Here is a 9597-nt window from a genome sequence, read left to right as displayed (position 1 = left end):
GCCACTCCCGGCCACCACAGCCTCGACCTGCTGGGCTCCGACGATCCTTCCGCCTCAGCCTTCTAAGTAACCGGAATTACAGGCATGCGCTACCACGCCCGGCTGATTTTTTGATTTATTGTAGAGATGAGGTCTCGCTGCCCAGGCGGGTCTCGAATCCGCGGGCTCAGGCAATCCACTCACCTCAGCCTCCCAAAGGCGCGGGATTACAGGCTGAGCCACCGAGCCCGGCTTGTTTTTTAACTTATTAATGATAACCATCCTTACAAGAGTTATGTGGTATCTCATTGTAATTTTGATTTGCATTTCTCTGATGACCAGTGAGGCTGAGCAATTTTCATCTGTCTGTTGGCTACTTGTGTGTCATCCTTTGGGAAGTTCCTGTTCATGTCTTTGCCCACTTTTTAAGGGGGTTTGTTTTTCTCCTTTCAGTTCATTTGAGTTCCTGGTAGATGCTAAATGTTAGACCTTTGTTAGATGTATTACTGGCAAATATTTTTTTCCCCATCCCATGGGCTGTCTCTTTACCCTGCTGGTTTCTTTTGCTGTGCAAAAGCTTTTCAGTTTGATACACTCCTGCCTGTCTATCTTAGGTTTTGGGGACTTGGTCGTGCATTCATTGCCTACTCCAATGTTCAGATGGGTGTTCTCTATGTTTGCCTTCTAGGATTCTTATAGTTTGAGGTTTTACATTTAGGTCCTTGATCCATTTTGAGTTGATTTTTGTATGTGGTGATAGATAGGGGTCTAGTTTCATTTTTCTGCATGTGGCTAGCCAGTTTTCTCAGCACCATTTGCTAAACATGGGTTCATTTCCCCCAATGATTGTTGTGATGACTTTGTTGCAAATAAGTTTGTTTTTAATCCAGGGTTTCTGTTGTGTTCCATTGGTCTAAGTGCCTATTCCTGTGTCAATGCCATGCAGTCTTGGTTACTGTAGCCTTGTAATAAAGTTTAAAGTCTGAAAGTGTGATTCCTCCCACTTTGTTCTTTTTGCTGAGGATTGTTTTGGTTATGCGTGCTCTTTTCTGTTTCCATGTGAATTTCTGTATTGTCATTTTCAGGTCTGTGAAAAATGATGTTGGTAATTTTATGAGTATTGCCTGGAATCTGTAGATTGCCTTGGGTAGGATGGACATCGTGACTACATTGATTCTTTCAATCCATAAGCATGGGATTTTTTTCATTTGTTTGTATCATCCTTGATTTCTTTGAGCAGCATTTTGTAGTTCTTGTTGTAAAAGTCTTTCACTTCTCTGGTAAGGTAGATGGCAAGGTATTTCATGTGTGTGTGTGTGACTATTGTGAATGGGATTGTATTTTTTATTTGGTTCTCAGTCTGCTTGTTTCTGGTGTATAGAAATGCAACTGTCTTTTGTACATTGATTTTGTAATCCAAGACTTTACCAAAGTCTTTCATCAGTGCAAGGAGATTTTTGATAACCTCTCTGTTATTTTCTAGGTATAGAATCTTATCTGCAAAGAGGGATAACTTTTCCTATTTGGATACCCTTGATTTCCTTGTCTTGTCTGATTTCTCTGTCTAGGACTTCTAGCACTATGTTGAATAGAAGGAGTAAGAGTGAGTATACTTATCTTATTCCTGTTCTTAGGGGAAATGATTCCAGTTTCTGTTCATTAAGCAAAATGTTGGCTGTAGATTTGTCATAGATGGCTCTTATCATCTTGAAGAATGTTCCTTTTATACTAGGTGTTTGAAGATTTTTATCAAGAAGGAATGTTGGATTTTGTCAAATGCTTTTTTTGCTTCTATTATGATAATCACGTGGTTCTTGTTTTTATCCCCATTAATGTGCTGAATTACATTAATGGTCTTGTAAATGTTGAACTATCCCCTGCATCCCAGGAATGAAGCCCACCTGGTCATGGTGGATGATCCTTGAAATGTACTGTTGGATTTGATTTGCTAGAATCTTGTGGAGAATGTTTGCATTTATGTTCATCAGGGAGATTAGCCCGTAATGATCTTTTATTGGTGTATCTTTGCTAGTTTTGGGTATCGGTATGATGTTAGCTTCATAAAATGAGCTAGGGAGAATTCTATCCTTCTTGATTGCCTGGAATACTGAAGTGTCCAACTATGATTATGTGAGTGTCTATGTCCTCTCTCTTAGTTTACTTAGCATTGGTTTACAAAACCAGGTACTCCAGTGTTGGGTGCCTATATGTTTAAGATGGATATTTCTTGCTGGTGAATTGAGTCTTTTATCATTATATAGTGTCTTTCTGTGTCCTTTTTTGTTTGTTTGTTTGAGTCTCAGAGTCTCACTCTGTCATCCAGGTTGGAGTACAGTGGTACACTCACAGACACCGCAGCCTTGACCTCAGGCCTCAGTCTTCCAAATAGCTGGAATCACAGGCATGCACCACCACACCTAGCTAATTTTTATATTTATTGTGGAGATAAAGTCTCACCAAATTGCCCAACCTGTTCTTGAACCCCTGGGCTGAATTCAGCCTCTTCTCCGTCTCCTAAAATGCTGAGATTACAGACATGAACAATTTGCCCAACTTTCTGTGTCCTTCTTGACTTTTGTTGGTTTGAAGTCTATTTTGTCTGATATTAGAACAGCTACTCTTGTTCTTTTCCTCTTTTCTGCTTTCCATTTGTCTTATGATTTTCTTTATAATTAGCATTTTCTGTGTCATCTCTAAGAAATATTTACCTTTCCTAAGGGTGCAAAAATATTTGTCAGGGCTTTCTTTTAGAGGACAATAATTTGCTTATTGACTTTGTATTCTGTGACCTTGCTAAATTTACCACCTAGTTGTAGTACTTGTGAAGTTTTTTTGCTGTTGTTGTAAACTTTTTATAATGAAGTGTGAATGGACATCCTTGCCTTATTCTTGTTCTTAGGGAGAAATCATTAAATCTTTCTTTGTCAAGTATGAAGGTAGCAGTAGGAGTCTTGTAAATACTCTATTAGATTCAGGAGATTTTATTCTATTCTTAGTTTGTTGAGAGTTATTGTAAATCATGTACAGGTATGAAATTTTATTAAAGGACTTTGCTGCATCTATTAAGATTATATTTGCTAATGTGATGAAACTACTTTGCATTACTGGGAATGGACCCCACACTTATTCATGATGTATCATCCTTTTTATATACTGATAGATTTGTTTGCTAATATATTAGGCTTGAAATCTACTTTGTCATTAATATATTTACTCTAGCTTTCTTGTGACAAGTGATTGCATCTTTTCTCATTCTTTTATTTTTAGCCTTTTAATTTATATTTAGAGTGTGTGTCTTGTCACTAGCATTGTTGGGTTTTTAAAATCCAGCCTGACAGCATTTACCTTTTAATTAAGGTATCTAGTTTACACTTAAGACAATTATTGGAATGGTTGTGTTCATGTCTACCATTTTGCGATTTGTTTTCTTTCTTTTTTCTTTTTTGAGTTGGAGTCTCACTCCATCGCCCAGACGGGAGTGCAGTGGCATGCTCCCAGCCACCGCAGCCTCGACCTGCTGGGCTCCCGCGATCCTTCCGCCTCAGCCTTCCAAGTAGCTGGAACTACAGGTGTGCACTACCATGCCCTGCTAATTTTTTATTTATTGTAGAGATGAGGTCTCGCCAAGTTGCCCAGGCGGGTCTCAAACCCGCGGACTCAGGCAATTCACTTACCTCGGCCTCCCAAAGCGCTGGGATTACAGGCTGAGCCACCAAGCCCGACTATGCCTGTCTTTTCTATGACTGCTTTTAAGACCTTATCCTTGATTTTTAAGCAATTTGTCTGTCATGTGTCGATAAGCGGTTTCTTTGTATTTATCTGCTTAAGGTTTGTTGAGATTCTTGAACTCTGAAGTGATAGTTTTCATCAAAGTTGGCAAATATTCTGACATTATGTTTTCAAGCATTTTTTTTGGTCTCAGTTTCTCTCTAAGATTTTAATAAATTGTCCCACAAGTTATTGAAGCACTATTTTTCTTTTTTCCCTCTGCTTTAGAGGGAGAGAGTCTATTGGCCTGTCTTCAAGTTCACTGATTTTTTTTTCGTTTTCAGTGCCCAATCTTTTGTTAAGCACATCTAATTAATTATTCATTTCAGATATATTTTTAAAGTTATGATTTCCATTTTCTTCCTTTTTCATGTCTCTGCTGAAATTTCTATCTGCTGACTTGCTATTTCCATGTTTTTTCCTTTACGTGTGTGCACATATTTGGAATAGTTATTTTCCAGTCTGATAATTCTGACATCTTGCCACCTCAGAGTCTATTTCCATTAACTTTTCTCCTGTTTACATATTGCATATTCCTGCTTGCCCACATGCCTACTCATTTTTTTAACTGTTAGACATTACTGATACTAGATAGTTGTTGAATCTGGATGTTGTTGTCCTTCTTTTACGGTTATTAGGTTTAGTGCAGGTAGGCAGTTAATTTACTGGCAGACAGCTTGATCCTGTATAAGCTTGTTTTTTCTTTGGGCTAGTCTAGAATAGCCATTACTCTAGAAGTAGCGGAATCTTTCTAAGATATGATCTTTTTCAGGTCTCTACTAAGTAAGTGGGCTCTTCAGTAAAGTCTTTCTGTTGTGACTGGTTGAACTCCAACACTTCTCTACTGAAAAGCCTTGGTATTCTCTGTTTGGCCCACAGCTCCCTGTAACTGCTGTTATCCAGGCATTGCAGAGCCTTGCCCTGGCATTGTATGGTTTAGTATTTAGCAAAACTCAAGGGGATACTTATGCAGACATCTGGAGATCCATCACTGCACAGCTCTCTTCTTTCCCACTCTTTATAGCACAATTCCAGTCACTTCAGTAGTCTTAACCTTCAGTCTCTGTTTTCTTTACTCAGCAAGACTGTTCTCTCTGCTTGGTATGTACTTTCCTGGGCCACAGCTTCGAAGTGCCTCTGGACAGAAAGCTAGTATGAATGTGTAGCTCACTTGACATGTTATTCTTCTCTCAGGTAATCACAGACCTGTGCTGTCTCTTGTCCAGTGCCTACAAACAGTTGCTTTATGTATTTTGTTGTTTTATAACTGCGCATGGTGTGATACCAACTGTTTCATCATATCCAGTATCAGAATCAGCTATACAGGTGAGTTGTCTACACTTCTGACACTTAAACTTCGATCATAGGAATCTTTAAAAAAAAAAAAAGTAAAGATTTCATTGGAAATTGTTGTAAACTATAGTATTTATTTATTTATCTATTTCTTTATTTGAGTCAGGATCTTGCTCTGTCACCCAGGCTACAGTGCAATATCACAACCATGGTTCACTGCAACCTCAAACTCCTGGGCTCAAGTAATCTTCCCACCTCAGACTCCTGAGTAGCTGGGACTTTAGGCATGTGCCACTACACCCAGCTTATTTTCTGACTTATAAAATTAAACTCTAAATACAATTTAACCCTTTATCAAAAACAAGGTTGCAGTTACATATAAAACTTGTTATGTTATTTACATGGATGTCCTCAAGAGCTCTTGAAGTAAAAAGAACTTGACATTTATGAATGAACTCAATGTATTTTGCTTGGGACCTAGCTCCATGTGAAAGTTATTCTCTATCCCTTGTCATTCTCCTTGTTTTTTTCCCCATGTGACCTTTGCAAAATTAGATTATTCCTGTCTTGCTTTATTTTATGTACAGCATAAAAAATAAGTCTGCAAAATGCAATTATTTGGTGCATTCCAATGTTTACGATATCTAATTTTTGTTTTATTTCTTTAGAATCATTTCCTTTTTTATTATGGATTATGAATCTTTGAATATTTCCACTTCATTTTCTGTATGTAGTGGATAGTATATGCCTGTCAATTTTCAAGAGGGATTTAGATTATTTTCAACTCTCTAACTTATTTTATTAAATTCAACAAACTAACATTATCACAGACTAACTTTGTTCCAGGCAAGGTGCTGAGTGCTAGCATTTCAATGATGGATAGGAGTGTTGTGACTCTTTTACAAAATGGACAATCATGAACATAGCTTTCTTGATGTGTTTCTTATATAAAACCTTAGTATCGATTTGATGTTCTGTTTGTATTCATATCACAGCTCTTTCAAGGTCCCATAGAGCTTAGGGCTGCTTATGAACGACATCAATTTGGATGTTTCACTACATATCAACATTTCTTTCTTTTAATTTCCTTTACTGTTATTATTTTTTTCTCTAATACAATTAGATTTGTTTTAACTTTTGTAGATCTTGTGATCCAGTGCAAGTACGATGAACTAAAGATGAACTTACTTTTTTTATTGCTTCAGTTTTTACATAACAAATAATTCCATACTGTTTTGCCATTGTGGTGTCCCTCCTATAAAGATTTGTTCCCATTTAACAGAAACTAGACTGTGTATGAATGAAAGTTTGGGAACTTAGTTATAATTCTGGTTCATGATAGGGCTCACAGGAATCATCATTTACTCACGGAAAGTCAATTTGCCGCATCTGTAAAATGAGGTGAATAAACTGCCTTATATTTACAGGAACTGTGATGAAGAGAAGAGCCAAACAATAGTATTAATAACTATAATAATGCCAGTGATAGCTAAATATATTGAGGGTTGACTCTTGTTTGGTCACTATTCTAAACACCTTATGCAAATTAACTTGCTCCTTCAGCAAGGCTGCCATGGGGGTACTATCTGCTATTACCATTTTACTGATGAAGAAACTGGTATACAGATAATTTAATACGTTAACCAAGGTGAACACTGCTAGCAAGTGGGAAAGCTAGTATTTGAACCCAGGTTTACTCAAATGATTAAACAGTACCTTTACAAACATAATTGTTTTTCAACTGCTGAGTTGAAAAATTGTTTCAGAAGTCTCAAAGGCATTACTGACTAGACAAATAGAACTTTTGGCTAGTTGTCATACTAATCTAAAATTCCAGCTGGTGTTCCAGAGGATATGTTTTTCCCTATAACTTCATTATATCTGAAGCTGTTCAGATATCCATTTGTCACCATTACATTTTCCATGGCAGCTGTCAGCCATAGGGGAAAATCTTCATATTAAAGCAATTTAATCTATCGTCCTCAAGGCATGTGAAGATGCAACTAAGGACCCTCCCCCTCCACTGTGCCTTCTTCTCCAGCTGTTGTCTTATCTCTCTCCTTCCGTTCCCAGCCAAGCTTGGCATGCTTTTCAGAACTCATCATCCCAGCTTCTCTGCCAGTTGTTAGCCAGTTCCTGCTTCTTTAAACCCTCTGTGCCCCACTGCTGTCCTCTATGCTATCACATTCTTCCTCTTAGATGTTCATTATCACTTCAGGCTTTACAATACCATAACCTATAGTGATTTCTTTTCTTTCTTTCTTTCTTTCTTTCTTTCTTTCTTTCTTTCTTTCTTTCTTTCTTTCTTTCTTTCTTTCTTTCTTTCTTTTTTTTTTTTTTTAGTAGAGTCTCACTCTATCGCCCAGGCTGAAGTGCAGTGGCATGCTCACGACCACCACAGCCTCTACCTACTGGGCTCAGGCAATCCTTCCACCTCAGCCTTCCAAGTAGCTGAGACTACAGATGTGAGTCACCATGCCTGGCTAATTTTTTGATTTATTGTAGAGATGAGGTCTCACCAAGTTGCCCAGGCTGGTCTCGAACCCACGGGCTCAGGCAATCCTCTCACCGTGGCCTCCCAAACTGCTGGGATTATAGGTGTGAGCCACCGAGCCTGGTCAAACCTATGGTGATTTCATGCCTGCCTCTTCATCAGAGCTTTCTGAACTTCGTTGGAGCTTACTGAACACAGGAACCTTTGCATCCACATCCCCACCCCAGCCCAGCATGATGCCAGGTGAGGTGTAGCTTCTCACGAAACAGTGGTTAATGTTGTTTGAAACAGCTACCATTAAGAATGTTGGCAGATAACCTTATAATGCCTCCTTGGGGAAGGTAAAGAATTCTATTCCAGAAAAATTGTGGCTATTTTTATCAAGGGAAGTTTTTCTCCACACTTCAGAGACTGCGTGTTTGAAGACCCAGAGGAAGAATGCTATGGAGAATAAGTGATTCAATTTATTTAAGAAATGAAGTCTGTGTGCAGTCTTGAGTGGGAAGGGTGCTAGAAAACGTACAGGAGAGGAATGTGTCCCTACCTTCTCAGATTTGCTCTTCCTGAGCTAAGCTTCCTTCTCTCTCAGAGAACAGATGTGTTCAAAAATTTCCTTTGACATCAGAAAATTTTCTGATAGGAAAATTGTTAGCTCTCCCCCAAACGTAGTGTGTTGAAGATCTTTGGTGCTTAAGCATTTAATTTCTTGGCTTTGATGGTTTGAGAGCTACCTTCAAGATGTGTGTGATTTCACCAAGGTACAAACTTGAGTTGTATACACATGATGGGAAGATGGAGTGCAGGGTGGTGTAAGCCTCACAGATGTTAGAGTATATTTTAAAAGAAGGTAACATTAATGGGTGATAAGCTAAAGAGGAAAATTATTAAAGCAATAACTAAGTCATAATAAAGTTGTCAAAAAATGTTAAATTGTTATGAATACAATGAATAAGGTGGAGTTAGTACCTAAGAGATCTTGGGTAAGGTACCCATTTCTTTATATTTTAGTTTCCTTAACCATAGGGAACACCATCCTGTACACCAGAGTAGGCAATGACTTCATTGCCAAGTCCTCAAAAACAAACGCTACAAAAGATAAGATAGACAGGTGGGACTGTATCAAACTGAAAAGTTTTTGCACAGCAAAAGAAACCATCAAGGGAGTAAAGAGACAATCCACAGAACGGCAAGGAATATTTGCAAGCTATTTGCATCTGGCAAAGGCCTAACATCCAGGCTGTACAAGGAACTCAAGCAAATTGAAAAGAAAAACAAACAACCCCGTTAAAAAGTGGACAAAAGATATGATCAGGTACTTCTCAAAGGATGACATACAAGTAGCCAACAAACACGAAAAATGCTCAGCCTCACTAATCAGAAAAATGCAAATCAAAACTACATTGAGATACCACCTAACCCTGGAAAGGATAGCTATCATTAATAAGCTAAAAAACACCAGGTGCTGGCATGGCTGCAGAGAAAAGGGGACGCTTCCACACTGTGGGTGGGAATGTAAGTTAGTTCAACCTCTATGGAAAACAGTGTGGCACTTTCTCAAAGAACTAAAAATTGAACTTCCGTATGATCCAGGAATACCTCTTCTCGGAATATAACCAGAGGAACAGAAATCACTCTACCAAAAAAACACCTGCACAAGCATGTTTATTGCAGCATTATTCACAATAGCAAAAACATGGAACCAACCCAGAAGCCCAATGAAAGTGGACTGGATAAAGAAAACGTGGTGCATATACATGATGGAATATTATGCAACCACACACACAAAAAATCATGGCCTTCACAGCAACTTGGATGCAGCTGGAGACCATACTAAGTGAACTATCACAAGAACAAAGAACTGAATACCGCATGTTCTCACTCATAAGCACGCCTTAATCACTGATCACGCTAGCACAAGGCTGGGATTGGCAGATACTGGACACTACTAGGGGAGGGAAGAAGAAAGGAGGAACAAAGAAAAGTGGAAACACACTGGATATCTGGTCTACTCTCGGGGGGAGGGGAGAGAGGCCAGTTAGAAGCCCAAACTTCACCTGCATGCA

The sequence above is a fragment of the Carlito syrichta genome, unplaced genomic scaffold, assembly GCF_000164805.1.
Source record: "Carlito syrichta isolate Samal-C Ts95f unplaced genomic scaffold, Tarsius_syrichta-2.0.1 Scaffold303429, whole genome shotgun sequence".
Lineage (NCBI taxonomy): Eukaryota > Metazoa > Chordata > Mammalia > Primates > Tarsiidae > Carlito > Carlito syrichta.
Note: the sequence above shows the minus strand (reverse complement) of the source record.